The sequence below is a fragment of the Acomys minous genome, assembly GCF_964271855.1.
Source record: "Acomys minous genome assembly, chromosome: 15".
NCBI lineage: Eukaryota > Metazoa > Chordata > Mammalia > Rodentia > Muridae > Acomys > Acomys minous.
This window is the reverse complement of record NC_140497.1, coordinates 68,759,278-68,785,032: the sequence shown is the minus strand read 5'-3', so window position 1 is coordinate 68,785,032 and position 25,755 is coordinate 68,759,278. Positions and strand designations below refer to the sequence as shown.

The 25,755-nt window shown below is 38.0% G+C and overlaps 1 pseudogene across 1 annotated transcript; it reads right to left on the bottom strand.

The window, feature by feature from the left end:
- Nucleotides 1-22,387: 22,387 nt before the first annotated feature.
- Nucleotides 22,388-22,870, bottom strand: LOC311584814 (low molecular weight phosphotyrosine protein phosphatase-like; annotated as a pseudogene). Its single transcript has one exon. The product of its transcript is annotated as a low molecular weight phosphotyrosine protein phosphatase-like (transcript).
- Between the last annotated feature and the right edge of the window lie 2,885 nt (nucleotides 22,871-25,755).

The window sequence follows — 25,755 nt, the reverse complement described above, 5'->3', positions numbered from 1 at the left end:
TCCTGGGTACCTTTTCTTTATAGCTTGTTCTGAGCACATGTGCAGGGTTAAGATCTCTTGTGGTATTCCTTGTTTTGCTATCCAAACTGATGGGAGATGTGAACGTCGCTTTGTCAGATAGTCAAGCACAGGGTTTTCCAAAAGCAAAGCTTCATTTACTTCCTGTATTGCATTGTGAAGATGTCGGTTCTTATTCTGGTACTTGAGATCTTTGGCTGTGACAAACGATTATGTGAGAGAGGAAGTCCAGATAGGCACTCATATTTAGAAGTATGAGCAAGATTTAGAAAAAGTGTAACGAAGACTAGAAGGTCTCTGTCCTATATTTTAACAGACAGAAGGTTAAAAGTATATTTCTGAGAGCAGAAGAAGAAAAAAAAAGTTGCTTTTTTTCAGGTACTTATTTATTTATTTATTTACTTATTATTGCCTAATAGATCAAAAGGTCGATGAAATCTCTGTAAATTTTCTGTGGCACTGGGAAACAGAATCTATTGAATCCGGGGACTTCTCTGTGCTTGAAAAGTGCTTCACCTTTAAGCCATAACCCTTTTTATTATTTCTGAATTTACTAAAAAAAAAAAAAGGGGGGGGGGAAGTACCCACAGTACTATGCGCATGGTCTATATGAGAATAAACAAAACATATTTTGGTGGCTCACATCTATAAGTACATCATCATTTAGAAAATTACAACAGGAAGATTACTGCCAGTTCCAGCACAGCCTGGACTACATGGTGAATTCTAGACTAGTGTGCCACAAAAATGAGGCTGCCCATACATCTCAAAAACCAAAACAAAACAACACAAACATTATCTATCTATCTATCTATCTATCTATCTATCTATCTATCTATCTATCTATCATCTATGTATCAATCATCTATTTATCTATCATCTATCTTATTATCCCCTTACATACATAAATTTATTTGATCATTTGAACATGCAAGTATTTTTATTTATGGAGAAACAAAATCATTTAGGAACATCAAACTTATATACATATATTAATCCAATTAAAATATGAAAGAAAATATCTGTTAAGTAAGATTTTGTACTAGACAATATTTTGTTTTCAGAAAGAGAGAAAAATACATTTTCATGTGAACAAAATATGAAATCTCACATAGACTTTAGTTAAAAGAATATATAATCTCCTCCAAGAAAGAAGATGATCACAGTGGGGAGGTTGGAAGTCCAATAACTTATAATAAACCAAAAATTGGCAAGTATGCAAAAGTTCTAAACAGCCACTAGATAGTGAGTAATAACACAGCTACTTTTGTTTTAGGAAGGGAAAATTCACAGGAAAAAACTTTAATTAACAGTATTGCACAAATTTTGAAAGAGTATGGTTATTGAAATTAAGTGTTCTAAGACCACTGTATCATTCATAGCCCAAGACAAATATTTAGCTTACGAGTAGCAAATTTAAATCAACATGCTCAAGCTACGTGTGCTTTAGAGACATTAAATAAATAAATAAAACCAGACAATATACTTAAACATGAACAGAAGAAAAAAATCCATTGGGAATAGATGAAACCAAGTTAATGTAAGAGAGAGGGAGATAGATAGATGGACAGATAAAGAGAATACTAGGAAAAGATTATAAGAAAGAATAATAAAAACAAATAATGCAAAGTATAAATGAGGTCAAATTTGCAATCAAGTTGAATGAAACATTCCACCCTAAGACAGATGATCAGGTTGAATTTTAAAATTATATAACTTTATTTGGTTTATAGCTTTAAGGTTTATATATTTTTTTAGAACTTTAAAATGATGTCCAAAATACTCATTTAATGTTTTAGAATGCTGTGATGCCTCACCAGGTCACACAGAATTAAGGCTGACATTCAGATAGTTAATTCTCCATGTAGGGGAGGGGGAAACTAGGACTGCCTTTGACATGAACTCTGGTCCCAGTGTTTCATCACTGCCCTTGATGGGGTGGCCTTTTAGGTATACAGAGGAAGGGGAGGCAGGCTATCCTGATGAGACCTGATAGGCTGAGGTCATATGGTGGGGATCAAGACAGATGCTGGACTTGCCCTTGGACTCCAGGTGGAGCATTGAGAGTGGTATGGAAGAATGTGGGGATAGAAGGACCCAGGGGGTTCAGGAGCCCCTCAAGGAGACCATCAAGGCTGGCAGATCTGGACCCAAGGGGTCCTGCACAAACTGTTGCACCAGCCGAGGACAATGAATGAAGTAAACCTAGACTCCCTGTTCAGATCTAGCCAATGCACAGCTCATTCTCCATGATTTTGGGTAGAGTGGGGCCTGCCTCAGACATGAACTCTGGTGTCCCCAATTTGATCACTTCCCTTTAGTGGGGAAGCCCAGTGGGTACACAGTGGAAGGAAAGTAGGCTATCTGGATGAGACCTTATAGGCTGTGGTCATATGGTGGGGGAGGAGGTCCCTTTCTGTCAGAGGTCTAGGGAAGGGAATAGGGCAGAAGAGGGAAGGAAGGTGGGAATGGGATGATAAGAGCTAGAGCCAGGGGATAACAATTGAGATGTAATGTGAATAAATCACACACACACACACACACACACACACACACACACACACACTGCTCGCTCACTTCGCTCTGGTGCGTTCCAACATGTATCTTGGCACACAGCAACATCAATGGGATGTTCCCTTTACTTGGGGTATCCTACTGCCAGGTTTCATTTGGATAATTTGTCTTCACTTTGAGCCTACCCAGACTTCCTTGTTTAGTCTTAGAAAATACTCAACTCATTCCTTCATTCCTAGTCTGGTGTATGAATATCAGTTCTTGTTATCTGCTAATATACCATTATGTTTATTTTTAATGGATTATTTATTGCTCCTCTGACTAAGAATATAAACTCTAAGAGAAAAATATTTCTTTCATGTCATTTATTGGTATTGAGAATAATACTTGGTGAAAGTAGGCACTGGATAAATATTTAATGGAGGAGGGCATGAATGTTACTTATCTCCTAGTTACAACACCCAACATTAGATGCTAGCGAATACCAAATAAATGTTTGATGGATAAAATGATAACTATAATTAGAGTAAAAATAAAAAAATTTTAATGTTGATTTCATGTTAGTTAGTCTTTTGATGACATCCATGATGAGCAGTAAACGATGGAAAATGGGCAGCTGTCATTGAGCCTTTCTGCAGGGTGAGATGGTGGGCTGATGTTCTTCCACTCTCTCACAATTAATGAACAAGTCCTCACGTCTCTTCTCAGGGATGCTCTTGGAAGCAGTATCTGCCCTAGGTGGCTTTAAAGTCATTAGGTCTACCATCATTGGCAAACTATGGACTAACTGATGGGGCAAGAACTACATCTTTTTAATCTAATAGGAAGTTTCAGTGTGATAAGTTAGCCTTGAAATGTGACTTCTGAACACAGCAGTGCCCTTTGCTGTGGACTGAATTTTATTTCCTCTCCAAATTCATATCTTAAAGCTCTAACTTTCATGTGGCTTTACTTGGAGATTGGCCTGAGTGGGGTGAGAAAGATTAAGTGTAATTAAATATCATACTGATAAAGCCATGATATCATAAAATTGACATTTACAATAGTTTTGAATATTGGATTATTCCAAAATACACATGTGTTAAAGACCTGTTCCCTACACTGTAGTGCTCTTAGGGTGTGATGGAACCTCCAGGAGTTGGAATGTGGCAAAAGAAAGTTATTATATAAATGGTGTGTTCTTCAATAGGATATTGAAACTCTGGTTTCTTCTTTTTTCTGTTTTTGCATCCTGCAGTGTACATGATGTACACAGTTGCCTTAACCATGAAATCCCACTATGATGTGCTGCTCATCATAGGCTCAAAGCAGACCATAAATTGAGACCTCTGAAATTATGATACAAACCAAATCGTCCCTCTTCATAAATTAACAACCTTCATGATTTTGTCAGAGTGACAGAAATTGCACTAGGTAAAGAAAGGCCAAAGTGCTCTTTGTCTTTGTCCCCTGCTCTCTTGCTTTCTCCTCCTCCTCCTCCACTCAATGATACAAAGAGCAGAGTCATCTGTGAGCTAAGTACATGTCCTCACCGAAGATCTGGACGAGCCAGCACCTTATCTTAGGGTTTCTTATCTGAAGAAACATGAGAGAAAAACTTCTGCTATTTTACCAATATGTGGTGTCCTATGCATCAACCTAATGTTGACTAACACAACTTCTTAGCAATCTAAATTTTTCTAAATTTTCTAAATACCCCAGGATGTGTTTAGAAAAAAATCTGTAACAACATACTGTCTAACATATATTGCCAAGCATGCTAACTACACTATTTCTTTGTAATGTGTTTAATATAGAAGTCAATGAATATAATAACATTTTGTGTTGCTATTACATTGGATAGATTATTCCTAGATTTTTCAATGTCTTTTTGAAATTTAGCAGGAATCCACAAGTTAGAGCTTCCAAGATATGGAAGTAACATAAGTAGTAAACCAGATATTCCTCAGACTTCTCTGTGGCCATAGGAAATAGAAAGATTAATGGGGACAGAATCTTCAACAGTTCTTAAATATATTCACTAGATAATTTTGCATATATTTCTTCAGGAAGATGTGACAACATTTTTGTAAAGAAAACATCTTCACATATTTTTAGCTAAGTTTATTCTACATTTCTCAGAAATGACTATAAAATAAAATCTTTACTTTTTCAGATTTTTGGACAATGACTATTCTGAAGTAAGATGTTTTAGGAGTCTAATTTTATGCTTGCCTCTTAGTCACATTACTTTTGTTTAAACCATAGTTATGTCAATAAAATAAAGGGAAAGTTTCATAGGAAATAGTTCAATAAAGGTGTCTATGTTTTTATTAATTATAAGAAATAAACACTGAGGTTCACATAGTTTTTTGACAGTATTTTCTAGCTACTGTTTCAGGTCATGTCCAGTAAATATTACTTTCAGTTATATATGCATCAGAATATCTGAGTTTTATTTTGTTTGCATCATTCAGTTGTATTATATTTAGCCAATGATACATGGAGAATTGAAGAAGCTTTATAATCATCACACAGTATAGTCAGCCTTAACTAAAAGAAGTATATAAGTGTTCTTCCCTTTCCAGAATTCTAGCTGTGGACTGAATTATGTCAGTCCATTTAAAATATTTTGTATATTGCAGCTCTAACCTTATAGACCATGTCTTCAAAAACAGTCACACTGAAGGCTATACCCTCAGCATATGAATCTGGTGAGGGAGGTTGTAATTCTGAGCGTATTGTGTGACAATACAATATATTTTAGGTGCTTTTAAGAAGAGATATGATGGAGTTCCATCTCTATCCATTGTAGGCACAGAGTGAGAAATTGGCTAGCCAGAGGCGAGGAAAACAATCCTCCCCACAAATCAAACCAGGTGGGAGCTTGATCTTGGGATTCTTGGCTCCAGAACTGTGAGAAAATAAATTTCTGATTTTAAGCACACCACCCCACTCCTCCACATCCTTTGCTCTAAGATATTCTGTTATGACAGCTTGAGCTAAGACAATTCTTCTGCCCCTTTTGTCATTTTTAAAGGGAATTCTTTTGTTCTGAGATCATATCATGAAGACTAAAATTGACAAATAAATAGAAGGCACAAGGCACAGAAATATGAACAAATCAAAGACTAAGATGCATTGGTTTCTTTCTGAAACTGAAAAGTATAATTAACTGAAGAACAATTTATTTCAGTGAAAAACAACGATAGCAGAAGAAATGCCATGCTTTCCCAACTGGAGAGATAAAAATAACATTTTCCCACAGATCAGAGCTTCCAACCAAAAGGTCACATGTGGTATAATCAGTCTATTTGTTTCAAACCTCTTTCTCGGCGTGCTCTATAATTTAAAGCTAATCAGACACTCAGTGGAAATATAAAACAGAACACATTTACAGCTTTTGATTTAACCCTGACTTCATTATCTTTGAGAAGAATTGTTGGTCTATAGGAAAAAAATCTATTTTTCCTTTACAGTTTAAATCATATTTCATTTATGGATTTTTTTTTTTTTTGTGTGTGTGTGTGTGTGTATGTGTGTGTGTGCATACATGCATGTGCTTGCATGAATATATTGTGGCATGTGGTTACGAGTTTGGAGGACAACTTGTAAGAGTGTTTCCTGCCTTCTTCTATGTGGGTTGGGTGGAGCTAACGTTGCCAGGTTTGTTCGCAAGAGCGTTTTACCAGATGAGCCCTTTCGCCAGCCCTCCACGTGTTTCTTAATGATCTTTATGCAAACAAAACCTGAGCGTGCTCTTCTGTTGAAGAAATGGCCTCAGTGATTTGCCTCCCCAGTGATTCCCTCTGTAGATTTCAGTAATTCCTTGGATCATGATAAAGCCTTACATAGCTCAGTAAGATGCTAGTGGATATGACGGAAAGTTATTGGCTCTGGCCGTACCCGCTGTTCCTTAGTGTCTAGTGACTAGGATGTTTATAAAGACTAGGACTAGCCTGACAGTGGATGAGATACAAGTGGTCACATTATCTCTGTGCCCTCCCATGACACGTTAACCTCTAGACCTGGAAAGATCATCCTATACCAGCCGGCCCTGAAATTGTGCTGGCCCAGACTAGAAGTACATCCTGAAGTATGTCCTAAGAGCACGAGTGACAATAATGGCTTGATGTAAGCCACTAATTTTAGAGATGCTTTGTTATGAAGCAAATCCTAACTGATTCAAATTAAAAAGAAAACTTTTAAAGGATCAATTAGAAATAAAAAAAGATTTTGAAAAGAACTCAAGATAAAACCACCACCAAACGAAAATCCCTGAGTTTGAGGCCCGCTTGGTCTATTTACAATATGTATTTCAGTCCAACTAGGATTATGTAGTGAGTAGTGAGCTGGCGTCACAGACATACAATGCCAGGAAGCAACATATCACAAACATATTGTGAATATTCACCCATACCTTAAAAATCCGGGCAGCAGCCACAACAATTTGATGCGCCAAATGAAGCAGAGCAGCAGAACACAGATGAACAACCGTTGTTTAAACCGTGGCCCATGTGTAAGGCATTCACATGTACTAACCTGGAACACCTCATATGTCAAGACACTCTCTGCTTTCTGCATATTTCATACCATTTAACCTACTCAATACCTTGCAAGGGAAACAGTGTCTTCTGACAGATGTGAAATCTGAGGCTGAGAAAAAAAATGATCAAGTTGCCCCGGAGAGCCAAGCTATAAAGGTCTGTTATCAATGTCATGTTTCCCAGAAAGTCACCATCTTCAGACCATCAGGACTGTGAAGGGCAAACTGCAGTCAGCCAGCAGGCATGACTGAAGGAACAATACCCATGTGGTCATGGTCATGCTTCTATACAACGCCTATAAATAGTTTTGCCAATGTCTGAAAAAAGATCAGTTATGAAATGGAATGCTTCTGTTTTGATGCGAAACAGTTAACTAGGTTCGGGGGGGGGGGTAGGGGGTGGGGGAAATCTGTAAATGTAAGTATCAGAATTGTTTTTGTTATTGGCAGCTATTGATCCCTGACTGTACTGCTCAGACTCATTAACACTTTTATTACCTTGTCAATCAAAGCTCCAACAGCACCAACCAGTGACCGAAAGGATTTGCCATTATTAACAAGACTGCCTGATGCCCCGGAGCAGTGGAATCCTGCTGGAAGTGGAAGGCCACATCAGCAGGGATTTAGATAGACTCAAGATACAGAAAGCAATTCAGAAGTTTCCAGTTCTAAAAGCATTTGAAGAAACAGATTTTCTCACTTTCTTTGAATGCTTAGGGTTTGAGTTATAAGAAACCTTGTTTCAAGCCAGTAGGGATAAAAGCTTATGTTACTTTATACTGTTTTGGGTCCAATTTCATTGTACACGTTTGCTGAGTTGCACTGGTCCCAGGGCAAATGTAATATGGAGGCAATAAATGTTTCTTATGTGCATAGCTAATTTTATCATTTCCCCTAATAGTGGCCTATTAGAGCAAACAGATTAGCAGTTAATTGGTATCCAACGAAGAACTATTTTGGCCTTTATTTGCTACTTTTTTTTTTTAATCCATTAGTGATCTTAGTCAATACCAAAGCAGAGTCCTGAATTTCAGAGCATCTCATTGCCTTGTAGAAGCGCCGCATTTAGAACGTCATTATTTGCTAGATGTTCAACAGATTATACATACATTTGTTCCTCTGGAGCATTCCTTATTTGCCTCATATTGAGCTATCAATAATTTCATGGTGATTATCCTCACAGAACATAGGCATTTTCAAACATGTGAACAGCTAATTTTGTTTTATGCCTTGTATTAGCTTACTAGGTACTTATTGAACAGATAACCTGGATAAAATGGGGAGCTACGGCATATCCAGATGAAGACAAGATGCTTTTGCTAAGGTGTGTATACAAGTAACCATACGACAAAGCGGCATAACAAAATGCTGTAAAAATAGCAACACACACACACACACACACACACACACACACACACACACTCGTGCTTGTGCACATGCACACAAACATCATAGGAAATCTAATGGAGTAAGGATTTCCGTGTGCTTGAATGATCACAGAGACTTTGTGGAACTTAATACACGAAGAGAATTGCTCATGAGAAGAGGTTAGCAAAGAGAAATACAAATAAAGACAAGGATTTCAACCTGTTTACACTGCTACAACAGAACCCTATAAGCTAGAGTTTATAAGCAACAGAAACCAATTTGTGGAGGCTATAAAATCTAAGTCTAAGGCTGACTTCATGTCCAGCAAGACCTTACAGGACCTTACTGTGTAACATATGGATGGCATCTCCTTGCTATGTACTTGCGTCATGGAAGGCACTAGCCAGGGAGGTAACTGAGCTCTTCTTTACAAAGACATTATTCCTAGTCACAAGAACACAGTCCTTGTGCACTAGTTATCCCTGCTTCCTTACACCATCACTTTGGGGCTCATAATTCACCATATGAATTTTTGGCAGCCACCAGCATTTGTACCAAAACAACATGATAAGTAAATGTTACATGTGCATGCAAAATTTAGGACACAATGATTTATCGGTCTACATATAAATAGCAATGTGGGATTCATGAATTAAAACATAATTTTCTAGAGAATGGTATGCTTTTAAAGTTTTTTGTTTGGTTGGTTTTTGTTTGTCTGCTTGTTTTTTTTGTTTTTGTTTTTTTTAAATTCAGAGAATGGCATAAACGGAGCAATGCTTTGGGAAAATTAACACCGCCATGCTATGTGTCAGCACATCTCATCTGAAATAATGGTGGTTTTTCCATGGTGGATATAAACTCTGGTTAAGTATTGCTTCTCTTTCATCAGGGGTTAAAGGTTAGTTTAAATTGTTTATCTGATCTTGATTTAGCTTTGGTAAGTGGTGTACCTTGAGAAAACTATCTGTTTCATTTGGATTTTCCAATTTGGTGGAATACTTGTTTTTAAAGTGTGTCCTTATGATTCTCTGGATTTTGTCCATGTCTGTTGTTATGTCTCCCCCTTCATTTCTTTTAAAAAAATTTATTATAACTTATTCAGATTACATCCCAATTGTTTTCCCTTCACTTGCATCTTCCTATTTCCACCTTCTATCTCTCTTCTGTCCTTTTCCCCTTCCCTAGACCTCTGGCAGAAGGGGACCTCCTCCCCTATCATATGACCACAGCCTATCAGGTCTCATCCAGATAGCCTGCTTCCCCTTACTCTGAGTGACAGCAGGACCTCCCCACCAAGGGGAAGTGATCAAACTGGAGGCATCAGAGTTCGTGTTAGAGGCAGTCCCCACTCTCTGCATAACAGTGGAGAATGAGCTGTCCATTGGCTATATCTGAACAGGGGGTATAAGATAACTGCATGCATTGTCCTTGCTTGATGCAACAGTTTGTGCAAGCCCCTATGGGCCAGATCTGGTGACCTTAATGGTCTTCTTGTGGGGCTCCTGAACCCTCTGGGTCCTTCCATCCCACCATTCTCCCATACAACACTCACTTGGAGTCCAGCAGCTAGTTCCAACTTCTGTTTCCATCCCCCATTGGATGAAGTCTGTCAGAGGACATCTATGTTGGGCTAATATCCACTTATAAATGAGTATATACCATGTGTGTCTTTTTGGGTCTGGGTTACCTCACTCAGGATGATCATTGCTAGTTTTACCTATTTGCCTAAAATTTCAAGATTTCCTTTTTTTAAATAGCTGAGTAGTATTCCATTGTGTAAATGTATGACAGTTTCTTTATCCATTCTTTGGTTGAGAGACAGCATGACCAAGTAGGCTTAATCCTAGTCATGCAAGGATGGTTCAATATATGGAAATGCATCAATGTAATCCATCATATAAACAAACTGAAAATAAAAAGACCATATGATCTCCTCCTTTGTTGCTGAAGAAGCATTTGACAAAATCCAACACCCATTCATGTTAAAAGCCTTGGAGAGATCAGGGATACAAGGCACATAACTAAACATAATAAAGGCTATATACAGCAAACCGATTGCCAACATAAAATTAAATGGAGAGAAACTCAAAGAAATTCCAGTAAAATCAGGGACTGGACAAGGCTGCCCATTCTCTCTATATCTCTTCAATATATTACTTGAATTTCTTGCTAGAGGAATAAGAAAACAAAAGGAGATCCCCATCGGAAAGCAGGAAGTCAAAGAATGACCCCCAGAATTCCACCAGAGAACTCCAAGAGCTGACAAGCACCTTCAGCAAAGTGGCTGGATACAAAAATCAACTCAAAAAAGTAAGCAGCCCTCATGTATACAAATGACAAACGGGCTAAGAAAGAAATTAGGGCAGCTATGCTCTTCACGGTAGCTACAAATAATATAAAGTATTTGATGTAATTCTAACCAAGCAAGTGAAAGGCTTATATGAAAAGAACTTCAAGTCTCCGAAGAAGGAAATTAAGGAAGACATAAGAAGATGGAAAGCTCTCCCATGCTTGTGGATCAGGAGAATTGACAGAGTAAAAATGGTCATCTTACCAAAAGAAATTTACAGATTCGATACAACTACTATCAAAATAGCTTTTCATTTCTAAATTTATTAATTTGAATTTTTCCTTTTGTTATTTTGGCTAAGGATTTGTCAATCTTATTGATTTTTCTCAAAGAAGCAACTCTTTGTTTTTTTTTATTGATTCTTTGTATTGTTTCTTGTTGCTTATTTAGTTTGTTTCTGTTTATTGTTTTTAAGCCATGAGTTTGATTATTTCTTGTCATCTACTGCTTTTGGATAAATACTTTCTTTTTATTCTCCATCTTTCAGATGTGAAATTAAGTTACTAGTATGAGATCTCTCCAACTTCTTTCTTTCTCTTCAAATCACTTTATAGCCTGGCCCCACTTCCCTCCCCCCTTTCCTCCTAGTCATGCCCTCATGTCTCCCCATTCCCTCATCTCCTTCTTCTCAGAGAGGGGGGACCCTAAGGGAGTACCAACCACTCTGGCCCCTCAAATCACAACAGGACACAACAGTAGGAGACCATCCTCTTCTACTGAGGCCAGACAAGGCAGCCCAGCTAGCTGGAAGGGATCCAAAGGCAGGCAACTGAGTTACTCCTACTGTTAGGGGACCCACATGATGACCATGCTACACATCTGTTACTTATGCGTAGGGGTTCTAAGTCTGACCTATGCAACATCTTTGGCCAGTGATTCAGTCTCTGTAAGCCCTGAGGAGCCCAGGTCAGTTTACTCTGTAGGTCCTTAAGGCTTCCTCAATCCTTCTTCCCACTCTTCTATAAAACTCCCGCAGCTAGGCCTATTGTTTGGCGATGGTTCTCTGCATCTGTTTTATTTTTTTATTCTTGAGCTTTCGGGTGTAACATTAAGTTTTCACCTCCGCCATTCGAATAACCCTCACTATCATGTCCGTTATGAGTTGAAAGTTGTCTGTCAGTATTCAGTACTTTCAGCCAATCCACAAAGTACTCAAAAACATAATTTGAAAATATAGTAAATGTGTGGATATCATTTCCACACGACTGTGTTTTGCTCATAATCAAGGCTCGCTTAAGAGAAGATTATACGCAGAATAGTTGGAGATAGTGAACAGCTAGAAGAGGCTTGAGGTAGGGAATCCCACAGAATGGCACAGGGAAATACAGATATCAGCTGGGATAGACTTGACATAAGAATTGTTGAGAAAAAAAATCAGCCAGCATTTTCAACTGGGTCATAGTTTGGGTCTAATGAAGATTTGGAATATAGTATAACTGGTAAACTGGATCTTAGAGAAAGTATTGAAACCACTTATAAGAAATAGAAAATTCTTTATGCTGACAGAGAAGAAAGATTAACGCTAATCAGGCTACAGACTCTGCAGTCTACAAAGATAACCTGCTTGCACGATACACTGTGCAACAGTGTCGCAAATGTTGTAGGAATATCCAACTATTCTCTGATTGGATTTAAGGCCCACTCCGTGAGATGGAACCCATGCCTGGTACTGAACTCAATGGTATTTTTGTCAACTTTCTGTCTCTCAGACCTTTGTTTGGGCTTTTGGTTTACTTGTTTGTTTTTGTCTTACTGATCTTTTGCTTGTGTATTATGGTTTTTTTATTTTGTATTCTTATAGGCTTTGTTGTGTGTGTTTCTTGTGCTTCCTTTTTGTTATTATTATTATTTTTTAAAATTTCTTTTTTTGTTTTTGTTTTTGTTTTTGTTTTTTTTGTTTTTTTTTTGTTTTTTTTTTTTTTTTGGTTTTTCGAGACAGGGTCTCTCTGTAGCCTTGGCTGTCCTGGACTCACTTTGTCGACCAGGCTGGCCTCGAACTCACAGTGATCCGCCCGCCTCTGCCTCCCGAGTGCTGGGATTAAAGGCATGCGCCACCACGCCCGGCTTTTTATTTAAATTTCTTTTGGTGCATGCTGCTATTTTTCTAGTTTGTTTATTTTCCAAAGGGGGAGAAATAGGAGTTGGGGATGAAGGTGGAGAAGATCTGTGAGGAGTTGGGAGAGAAAAGAGCATGATTAGAGTATATTGTGTGAAAAAATTTACTCACTATATATGCATATATAAGTACATATATGTATATATAATTAAAATCAGAAAACCAAACAGATTGGTTTATGCAAATATATCCATGCAATCATTTCAAAACAGACTCTGTTTTTTAAAAAATTTTAATTTATGTGTGTTGGTGTGAGGGTGTCAGATCTTGGAGTTACAGATAGTTATTAGCTGCCATGTGGGTGCTAGGGATTGAACCCGGGCCCTTTCGAAGAGCAGGCAGTGCTCTTAAACACTGACCCATCTCTCCAGCCCCACACTCTTTCTTAGACTCAGCTCGTAGATGTTTCCCATGCTTCTTATCCTTCCGCTTGCCCTCAGACGCTGTTGTGGTCGGTAGCCTTATCCATGAGCGCATGCATGGTTCCATTGAGTAAGTTTGAATCATGGGGCAAAGGATTATGCTTATCAAGAGTTCTCTACATTGCAGAATGAAACTTGAACAGAGTCAGTTAGGTTTTGGAGGAGCAACTGAAGCATGGAGGACGGAAAAGGGCAAGACCTGTGATGACTAATGTCTCCATTTTTTCCTCTTTCATTGCAGGGCTCCAACCCATGTATGGTAGGCACATCTAGTAAATGGCCATGGATGAATATTCACAGGGCTCTGAACATGGCGGTAACATGCTGGAGAATACTTGCATGCCTTTCTGTACTTGTTGCCCAACTCACATGCTCTGGGTCTTAGTGTTAGCATCTCCTAGGGCAAGCACAGCTGCTTGATCCTTTCCTCGATTTCAGCTTTAGCTAAGACACATTCGAATTTGCACTGTTTTCTTTATAATTATTCACTAGGGGTTTCTAAAATTGGTTTATAAGCACTCATATGCCGAACGTTGCACAACTTAGAGTTTGTCAGATAAGTGCATTTATCTGAATAAATATGCATTTCTACTAATTTACATGTAGAGAAAATAGATAAATGTTTAAAGCTCAATTTATTAAATTCAATATTCTTAAGTTTTATGTTGTTTTTTACTTACTCATATTAGGATATAAATAACTGTTAAGTAACTTTGGGTGGTTTTATTTTCTGCATCTACAGATTCCAGTGACTACAAAGAACATATTGCTGGTGACTGTTCCTGAGTTTTATGTTATAACAAAAAACAAGAATCTTGGAATCTATAAACTTGGATATGAATTTTATTTCATCACAAAATAATTGTATAATACTGATTTTCAGTTTATTTCTATGCAAAGAAGCCTAAATATCTCAAAATATGCAGTAATGATAAAGTATTAGAAAGCCATTCCTTGGAGCATTACTATGCAAATAGTTCATAAAATTTTCAGTTTCCTAAGTGTCCCAGTTTCTCTGTGTTACCTCTTACTCCAAGATTGTCACATGTGCCCCTTTCTTTCAATGAAAGGAACGACCCCGCTTTTTAAAAATTCATCTTGGGTTCACAGCTAGTCACACTGACAACTTGTATAAAATGCTAAACATATAATGCAGATTTCTCGGCCATCTGTGGTAATTTACTAAGCCTGTTTGTATTTCTATTTTCTCAAGTAAAAACTGCAGATGGAACCATTTGTTCTTTTCTTATTTTATAATCATCTTTAAAAATATTGAAACAATCATCTAAAATACAAAAACAAATTAATACAATCGATATGGAAATCAGTCTTGCGGTTCTTTGTAAAACTGTATATAGACCTACAGTCTTGCAGTTCTTTGTAAAACTGTATATAGACCTACAGTCTGACACAGATCTTCCACCCCTGGGCATATTTCTTTCAAACTTCCATATCCTACCATGGAGGCATTTTCCAGCCATGTTCGTTCCTGCTTTGTTTATGACAGCAAGAAAATGGAACCCATCTAGATGTTCACCTGTAGAATAGACAATAAAAATGTGATACGTATAAAAATTGAAATATTCAGCTGCAAAGAAACATTAAATCATGAAATTTTCAGAAAATGGGTGGAGTTGGAAAGTATGATGTTAAGTAAGGTGATCTAAATTCAGAAAAAATTGAAACTGTGTGCTCTTTGTCACACACAGACAGCTGCTTGTGTGTGGGAATAGTATAGCATTTAGAAAGGAGATTGAGACTGTATAATACTAGGTGACAAGAAAGGATGGAATGAAGATAAAAGGACACATGATCCTGAAAGAGGACATCATCATCTCATATTGCTTGGTTTTGGCATTGCTTATATGTTACACTTTTCTATTTGTGTTTTTTTTAATGGTGTGTGTGTGTGTGTGTGTGTTTCTCATGATTTTCTTTTCTTTAAAGAATCTGCCCTTTTTATGTGCCTCTTTGCTTTCTAAAAAGAGAGAGAAAAGTCAAAGGGCTGGATAACTGGGAAGTGAGGAGAACCATGATTCGGATGCACTGTATGAAAATTACTTTCGATAAAAAGAAAACAAAACAGCAAAGGAGTTTAGGTCTAGATTAAGAGCAGTGTATAAATAACATAGAAGCCCGTGAAAGAACCTGTATGTAATTACACTCCTCGTTTGAAAGTGGCCCATGCTTGTTTTCATATTACCATCTTGAAATTCTTAAGCATTTTTGATCAATGTGTCCTACAGTTTTCAGAGACTGCGTAGCTAGTCCTGTGTGGATGTGGCCATCAGAGTCTCTCCAGTAAAGTGACAGGAGCAGATTAAGGTTTCAAATGATCATGGCTGCTGCTGTTTAGCCAGTCGATGCAGGGTCAGCACTGAATGGCACCATGAGCGTTTGGAAATAGTTGGTGTCTGACAGGAGAGAAATTGTGTAGCTGAATGTGAAAGTGTGGCAAAGGCATGTAAAATGTGCAAGGCTATCTGTGGTACTTACAGAAAAGATTTCAGAATACTGTGTTGTTTCTTAAAAAGCCAGGGATATAACCCCATGTCACATATTTGCATATAGAAGCATTGAGACAGTGTATGAGAAAGTAATAAAAACACCTGCCTGTGAGGCTGTGGGGAACAGTGAGTGGGGCATTTGTGGTGTCTTAGGCCATTTGAGCTACTGTAGCAAAGCAGCTGAGTGCGGGCTGCTGACGGGCAGTAGAAATTCATTCCTCTCTGGTCTGGAAGCTGGAAATTTGAGGTCTGGGTTGGAGGAACATCGACCTCTGCCAAACGCCTCCACTGAGCTACAGAACGCGAGGTTCTTGTAGAGTCAGCTTCAGGTGATCGTTCTGTAAAGCCCCTGGCACCAGTCAGGACAAGGAAGCCATCATATCTTAGTAACCAATCAAAAGCCCCACCGGATAATAACCACGAGGGCCAGCATCTCAACATATTAATTTGTGCAGTACATAAAAACCAGTGTGTAACCAAATATTAAGGATGCTTCTTGACATTTTCTTTCTCTCTCTCTCTCTCTTTTTAAAACAAGTGTCACAATGTTTGAACCCTGTGAATACTTTAAAGAATCAAAAGTTCAAAAGTATGTATGCAGACAAAAAGATGTTTACAAGGCAAAGTCTGGGGAATTTTGCGGTTGAACATAGGAAGTAAAAAAGGAAGAAGAGATCAAATGCGACAGTTTTGTTCTTTGTGTTTGACCCTCACAGTCCCACAATTCCTCTGCCCGACATGACTCATCAGAGCCAATGATGTTGATCTGTTCCTGTCCACGTGATTAGTTTAGAAACAAATGAGCAAGTGACCCAACCAGATATTTAAAGAGAAATTTTTTTTTCGGCGGCTGGGGGTGGGGGGGTGGGGGGAGGTTGTATTAGTTTCCTAAGATTACTGTAGCAAATCACCCGAATCTGGATGGTATAAACAAACAGAGATGGATTAGTGACTTTTTTCTTAGTTCAGTGTTCTGTACGTCTGACATTAGTGTGTCTGCAGGCTTAGTTTTCTTGGAAGGCTCGGCATCAGAATTATGCAAGCTTCTCTTTGCTTTCTTGTTGAAAACAATCCTTTGCACTCTCGGGCTTATGACTGCGCCCTGTGCGCCTGCCTCTGGCCTCCAAATAGAATCCTCTCCTGTGCAAGACTCACTTTGCTCACAGTTGCAGGCTGGCAGCTGAAGCAGGAAGCTGAGTGAGCGAGCACATTTGTATCTACACTCAGGAAGCAGAGAGTAAATCGGAAGTGAGGCAAGGCTCTCAGTGACTACCCCTATGACACATTTTTCTCCAGCGTGGCTCCATTCACCTCCTAAAGGTTCCATAGCTGGACTGGGCCACCAACCAGGGACCATGTGTACAAATACACGAGTTTAAGGGTGGTATTTCTCATTCAGACCACCACAGCGTTGGTTGTGTATTTCCAATTGAGAGATGTGGAGAACCACGGTCATGTTTTTTTCTTTGGACAATGCTACATTTAGATGCACTGGCTGAATCTGTTGTCACTGCCTTCATTTCATTCTGGGAATGAAGCCAGTTTGTGAAGAAAGATAGTTCCAGAAAAGCCACAGGATAAAGGCACAAGTTTAATGAGAAGTACTATCAGATTCCTTATTAATCAAGTGAGAGGTGTCGCTGTATGACAATGCTAATGAAAAGCAGTTCTGGAGTACAGTTCTCTCAATATGCGAATTGACACACGTTTGCATGTGTGTATAACAAGACATGCATAATGATATGCACTTTCTGGTAAAAATATAGTAATGACTGATTGAATGACTCTTGCACTTCATATGTTTTAAAAAATTGAACTTAAAGATTTTGTGTGGTGCTTAGAATTTGCATCATTTAACAGTAACACGTGATTCTCGTGATGCTTGTGGGGGACGCTGCAGGTGGGGACATTTTCAGAACTTTTGCAGGACATCTCATAGTCTCACGAGGCCTGTAGTCAACTACTGCACATTGTGTCTGCAACCACTTAAACCCATGTAAAGAAAAGCAAGAGTTGGAAGGGGGCCTGCTGTCATTGTCACCTAAACAAGTAATGAGACCTTCCTATGGAGCAGTGGGAGTGATGTTAGCGAGGGTGGGGAAGACATTCACAGGAGGATTTTGCAGTTTTTTAAAATATGGTTGGAAAATGGAAATAGAAGGAAAAGAAGAGCCAAATCTGCTGCCAAGTGTTGAAGCCTTGTACAAGCCTCTTCCTAACAGGTTTTCAGAGCTAATGAGGCACACTAGGCCTGCAAAATTGGTTGAGAACACTTTGTTTGATGTGATGTTTGAGCTTTTCTTTGATTTTATTTCCCAGATAGTAAAAGAAGGAGATCATTTTTATTTTATCTTTTCAGTTAATTTGGGCTCTGCTTAGATCCAGGTGGGATGACAATAACGCCTCTTTAATCTTCCATTAACCTGAAAAATAGTTTTCAGAACGTGTTGATCATTTCTACAAGGCTTCATTCTTGATTCAAATTATGAAATGGTTTGAAGTAGCTCTTTCCAAAAACTTAAATAAAAATATTTTCATAGAAATTATATTGCATACTTAAAGCAATTCTAGGACTACCAGATGATAATTTTAAGATTTTAAAAGATAAGTCATAATGCTAACTTGTACAACAAAGTTTATTTTCTTAAAAATATGACTGAGCTTATTTTGATATACTGAAAATTTGTTTTTACTTTACTTTTTGCACCAAAGTCTACTTCTGAGAAATCACTAATAGGAGACATTACAACTCATTACACATAGGCATAGACTATAAGACTTTCCTTGTTTTCATTATAGCACAATTCTTATAAGATACATTTTATGAGCTTAAGTTTTAAGCTAAGAGTTCAGTGATGTTTATTCATTTTAATTCATTTTGAACTGTCATGATCATCCATGACCTGAATTACATCCTCTGCCTTCTGTCTCTATGATTCTGACCAACTACCCAGCAAGTGGAGTCATAGACTTTGTATCATTTTGTAACTGGCTTATTTAACAACATAATGTCTTCAAGGCTCATCTGTGCTTTAGAGATGCCAGATTTCCATTCACAATAAAGCAGAATAAATTTCCATGTGTGAACATATCAGTTTTTTTTTCTTTCATCCCTCACTAAACATCTGGGTTGCTTGTTCATTTCAGTATGGCCATTGCTGCTGTGAACAAGTAGATACCTATATCTTTGAAAAGTCCTCCTCTTAAGTCTTTGAGTTTTATTAATGACATACTTTGTGGACCATTTGTTAACTATGCTGTGGAAGTTTTGATGAACTTCCACATACACTAGTTTATAATATACATTACATCCCCACCAACAGTCAACAGTGGCTCCAATTTTTCCTCATCATTGCCGACATTCCTTCTTTTCTACTTTTGATTTTTTGATAATATATGTGGTTATGAGGCAGTATATACTTTTGCAACTCTATTTTATCAAGTTCACATTCTGTTGCCACTGCGAGGAGTTTATATATTATTAATTTTCTGTGTCTTCAGCATCCAACTTTTGTCTGACTTTCATAAGCATACATATATTGTTCATCTAACATATGCACTTAATCAACCATTCATTGCTTTCCCTATCTAACCTTTTCATCTAAAAATCTACCTTTTCCATTTAACAGGCATTTACTCTATCCTTATTTTGAAACTGGTGTAATATATGCCCTAAAGATACAGTATCTTCAGTACACCTGATAAAATGTCCTGTTGTGGTGAGGACACTGCTATAGTACATGGTGACATACGAAACACAGAAAGTTGTAAAGTACATAGAGTGCTGCATGGTGGTCAGTCAATCTTGTGGTTAATTTACCAGCATGTGCTAATAATCTTAATTATTAGGCCTATAGTTATTATTACGGCAGTATTTTCTAACCTGCTAGCAATCAATCAAGACACAGACACTTGTTATATTATAAAATAGCTTTAGTTAACCTGGGGCAGGGCAGATATTAATGCCCTAAACTACTTCCCATAGTGGGGGCAAGTATGGAATCCCTGCCCTAATCTCATGCCATCTGCTTCTAGTAATTTCTGTCAAGCTACATCTCAACCATAATCACAAATACTTGCTAATTATCATCATTTGGGTCAAATCTCCATCCATGCTGGCCATGTGCTTCTTCTCTGCTTAATCCATGGTGCAGCCTTTTTCTTCCTCTCCTCTCCTCTGGTCTCTTCCTCCCAAGCTTTCTCTGTCTCCCCAAGCCCTGGAAACTTAGGCACACCTATCCCATTTCCCTGCAAGGTTCAGATGGGGCACAGAGACAGCAAGCAGTAATTAGCGTCAAAATGCATCAGAGCAACCTCCAACAAGTCAAATTCACAAAGAGACCATGTAAGGGATATAGAACTAGGCCAAGGGTAGGGGAGGATTTTGTAAGTGCATATTATTTGCTAGGAGAGTATATCACTAAAAATTGATATTTTATATCAATGAACATCAATAAAATGAAGAAAATTACAAGGAGAAAATTATCAAAGATTATCTGAAATAATTAGTATTTTGGGCAGGAGAAACAACATGAACAAAGGCTCCTTGCAAGCCTGTATTGACTCACTTACGGAGTATAAAAGGGGGGCACTGTAGTTGTAAATGAGTGTGTAAACTGAGCTCTTGTGGAAGGGACACATCACAAAAGTCCTGTAAAAACTGTGACTATGTGAAAGAAAAGTTGCTGGCCTTTGATTAGAGAAGCAGTCTTTTAACTAGAATGTTCCTGCTACCCTGTGACCGTGAATAGATTAGAGAGACAAGTGTGTAAGTCATAACGGCTGATTAAGGAGCTGCTTTATCTACCCAGAAAAGATGATAGTGTAGTTGATTCTCGCATTATTGTAGAGATGGATATCTGAGATATGCAGACCCCATGAAGGTAGAGTCAACACCGGATTTATTGTAGATTCATATAGAGATACAAGTGCTGCTTTACTGAGAAAATTTGTTTGCATAAAATGCACTCTTTTTTTAAACCTAACAATTCACTTACCACATCCTAGGTGCCTGTTCTGTCCGGCTTTGTTGCTGTTTCTATTTGCCTTGAACACTTCCAAACAGCTTTTTATAAATTACGACAACCTGTGTTTCTTATCCTGGATCTTCTACAAGGACGTTGTGTCATTTACTACTGTCCACTTCTTTTTAACTTTCTTCAATTCTCCATCTCTCTGTCCCCTATCACATGTACAAATGCAAGTGTGTGTGTGTGTGTGTGTGTGTGTGTGTGTGTGTGTGTTTGTGTCCATTTATCTTGGTATGTTATTTTCTACTTGTCTGATTTATCTTTTTCATCTATGAGTAGACTTCATTTCTCAGGTGCTTACTCAAGGGACAAATTATACCAATCACAAACTTCCCTTTCCCTATAGCTTTCTGTCCCTAGGGTACTAGGGAAGATTTTACTTCCCACTTTCTGGGGCCTACCTTATAAGAGACAGTGACTTCATCCCATACCTATGGAATTTCTTAAATTACTATTAGTATTGATATTATTACTGGAGTATTGTAGTTGTAAAGCAAAATGTTACAAAATTGAATATATGGTCACTCATTACAATCGAATATCAACTGCAGTGCCTTGAATGAGCTGTGTTTAATAATGGTCATTGAGTAGATGATAGTGTGGTGTTGTCTTGTCTCAGGTATTAAAGAGCCCTCTTTCCACTACACAGGGAATGACTTTAGTATAGAAGACCTGTTGCCTGTATAAGATATTTATCTTTCCTGAGTCATACTTTAGTTGCTGGTGGACCATTTACTGCATAAAGTTGTTATAAAAATTAGATGAGATAGCATCTAGAATCTAATCTAAAAGAGAGTTACTAAGATTCTTCATGATTAAAATATTGTTTTCCATTAGCACGTCTTATTATCTTTGCTCAACTCTTGTTCGTGCTGTCATTTTGGTGAGGCTTTATGATTGTATATTCTGACATTCCTAGGAGACACAATCTCACAACAAACTCACTGTTCTTCTGGCTCTTACAGTCTTCTGCTGCATCTTCCACAAGATACCTGAGCCTTAAGTACGGGAGTCGAATTGTAGATGTGTCGGTTGGAACAGATTTGAGAACTCTGAATTAATTTTTATTTTTATGATGCTAATTCAAGCTAATTTCTCCCTCTTTTTCTCTCCAAACTCTCCCATTTTCCTTCAAACCCATGCTTCCCTTTTCATTAATTTTAATTCATGCATATATGTATTTACATATATATACATATTACTAAATATAACAGTCAGTCTGTATACTGTAACTTGTATGTATGTTTTCAGGGTGGACCATTTGCATTTGTTTGGTTGCACTTCTCTATAATGGTCTCTGTTAATTAGGGCAAAGTGAGAGGTTCAACTAGTCTAAAGATGCTTATCCACATGTACAACTCTCCAGCTCAAATATGTATCTTTCTGAACATACACTTAATTTTTACCTACAATTATTTTAAAGATATGCAGTCTGTCAGCTGAAAAGTCATGTGGGACACAGGGCTAAAGACTGCCACAGCCATTGTACATGGCAACTGTGAGTGAGTTTCTCAATGGTTGTGGGCAGGACTGGCTAGTGAGTCTTCTCCAGGAAAGCCTTGCAGCACCTAAGACATTGTTGGTACACTAGCCAGAAGTCAGAGTCATCATCATAATAAGGATCTCCACTAATGAATTGTTTCTGTGGATCCTAGCTCCCAAGCAGCTCAATTTTAGCTTCGCTGTTTTTTTTTTTTAACTTGATTACTACTTCTATTCAAATCTCTCAAGTTGCTTTCATTCATACATACTATATAATCGAATGTGGCAAAAGCTTCTCTTGTAATCTCTCTTGCCTTATGAGCTGTGCTAATGCTATGACTCCTAGGGAGCTGACAGCTCTTGAGTCTGGGGGCTGGCCCACGTTTCAGTAGGAAACGGCACTGCTGTCAATGGCCCAATTATCTGAAACATTTTCATCAGTTGCCCATTTTCCTAAAACTGCTTCTGCAATGGGTGACTGGCAAATGCTACCGAGCCACACGAACAACACTGACTTGGACCCAACTTCCGCCATCTTACCAGAATATTATAGTTTTAATGTACTGTGCTATATATTTAGTAAATGAGGACTTATCGTTGTGAAATACCAACTCCAGTGTCTTGATAGTAATGGTTATAGAAGATATGGTAGGCAATGATTTAGTATATCAGGTATTAAAGAGCCATATAAAAATTGGTATTGGCCTTCAACAACAATTAGTGAAATTCCAGAAGTAATTTTAATCTATACAAGCTAAGTGTGGGAGGCCTTGGAGGGAAAAAAGAAGTGGGAGAATCATGTTTTGTAATTCAAAAAAGTGAAAAAGATTTTTCTAAAAAGCATTGTTCTAAGTGCTAGAGATACAATGATGAGCAAGATAACCTTTAACTGGGATAAATTGTAATCTGAAAGTTTTATTTTTTATTTTTATGTTTCTTTTTTAACAAATACATTTATATTATTACTCATAAAAAACCTCATACAGCAGGAGGAACCACAAAACAATCAGGAATCATATAGATGTTCCATTCATAGTGATTTGGCTATCCATATTTGGCAAACTTGAAGTAAACATCGCTCCTATCTTGTTGAATCTAAAACTCTGAATGAAAATCAGTATCTATCATATCTTATCTCTATTAACTTAAAACATCTATCTAGGTCTAAAAACATCTTAACCCCTAACCAACTAAGCTTAATTGTAAGACTAAATTATCTGGTCTTCAACCTGATCAGAGACTTGAGAAAGAACAAAGCTTAATTACCTAAGTGAACAGGAAGTGCAGGTTAGCAGCTTCCAAAATAAAAAAATGACAGGGACAGTTGACTGCCTGAACAGTCACCCAACACTCTTTATAATGTTGGAGCATCATCTTCAGCCTTTTAGCCCAATTATCCGACAGACTCACCTGCGAGACAGGAACTAATGAAGACTTGCTTACCCTGTCTTGGCAAAGTTTGGCTGTCGACTCTGCCTGCATCTAAGCTTGCCTATTCTTAGGGAGAATTCTGTCTGTGGCACAAATGAGGACATTTTGCCCAGTGGCCGGTCTGCCACACTTGAAGTCATCTCCATAAGGAGGTTCTTTGATGCTCATCATCTTCTTTGAGGTAGGCTGGGATACTGCCAAGAGTTAACTTGTCTTGTTGTCAAAGAGTCTTTAGAATAATAAAAACATCTTTAAATGCCACATTCTGGAGGTCTCTGAGGCTTTTGAAGACCTTTTAAAAGTACTCTATTAAAAGTTGACAGTACTGTAGAAGGAATGAATGAGTTGGAATCTTTCTTGAAAAGATAAGTCTTTGGTTTAGTATGTATTTGTGAACATACCTTGTTCAGTTTGTATATTATTTGCATGTGTGTTTTCATGGCTGACCATGTGGGACAAGGACCACATCAATGGACCTGGTAAAGTGGATGGAGAAAAGCTTAGGTGGCTTCAGTCATGTGCAGAGAAGCATAAGAAACCAAAGAAATCTAGGAGTGGGAGATTTGGCCTTCCAGAGAGAAGACACAGAAACTGGTTGTCTCAGCTTGTTCTTTGGTATCTTTCTTAGCTCAGCTTCAGAGCCAATTATTTGGGGAAGACTTCCCTGACATCTTACCAAGATAGAATAAATAATTTCACAATATTATCAAGGCATGGAAAAAACAAACTTACTACTGAAACCAATACTAGAGATAAGACACCTGGGTTTTAAGCATCCAAAATACAGCATATTACCTATTACCTTTTTTTTCTCTCATTTACTACTATTTGTCTAACCTCCAAGTCCCAGAAATTTCTACTATTGTTGATTAAACTAGAAATTCAAATGAAGACCCTGGGTCTGACAAATATGACAAAAAAAAAATGGCAAAGTTTGAAGGCTGGAGATACATATTTATTATACATAGATTTCTTTCCCTCCCAGGTGACTAGAAGAATGTAGCAGGGTAAATTCTAGAACCATGCCTATTTATTATAATGTAATAAGCACATTGCAGAGTGTTAATAGTTCTTTTTTTTTTTCAGTGAGATGGAACTGAGCAGGAGAGCAGATCTTCCTATGAAATCAGTGGCTTCTTGGACCTTTCACCCTCTTTTTTTTCCTCTCTCCCCTTTTTTTAAGCAGATATAATAGTTGAAAGAAGTCATTTTAGGTAACGATGGCGTTTTCCTTCATAATTGGCAGTACCAATTAACCTATTAGGTAGGTTACTGTGATGCACACTATTAGGCCACATTAGGGGTTCTCCTGCTCTGAGATTTGCTCACCAGATGTGACCTCTTGGTCTCCTTATCCAAATGCCCCTTCCTCAGCACTTATCCACAATGCCAGCATCCAGTTAGACTTAGGCAGTACGGAAGCCCTTTGTTGTTATGTGTAAAGTGGTTGGGATAACAGGAGAATGGAGACTGACTGACAGGAAGACTATCCCCAAATTTAATTCTTTTAGAATTCAATAGATAATGCTAAGTTTCGAGAAGGACTTTCTTTGTTAAATAATTAAAAAATTACAGGAATAAATGATTAATTATTTATAATTTAGTCATATTACATCAGGATTCTTATCCCCTCCCTCCCTCTTATCTCCCCACTTTCACCCCCCTCTCTCTTCTGCCTATTCCCCTCCTCTAGGGGGCACCTTTCTACCCCAACTGTCTGGCAACAGCCTATTAAGTATCCTCAGGATAGTCTGCATCTCCTTCCTCTGTGTGCCACCTAGGCCATCTTGCCAAGGGGCAGTGACCAAATTATGGGCACCAGAGTCATGTCAGAGGTTCAGCAGCAGTCCTCCCGCCCATTGAGAATTGGCAGTCCATCAGTTACATCTGAACAGGGATCTTGGTCCTCTGTAGGCACTGTCCTTGGTTCGCACATCAGTTTGTGCAGGCCCCTCTGTGTGCAGATCTGCAGATCTTGATGGTCTCCTT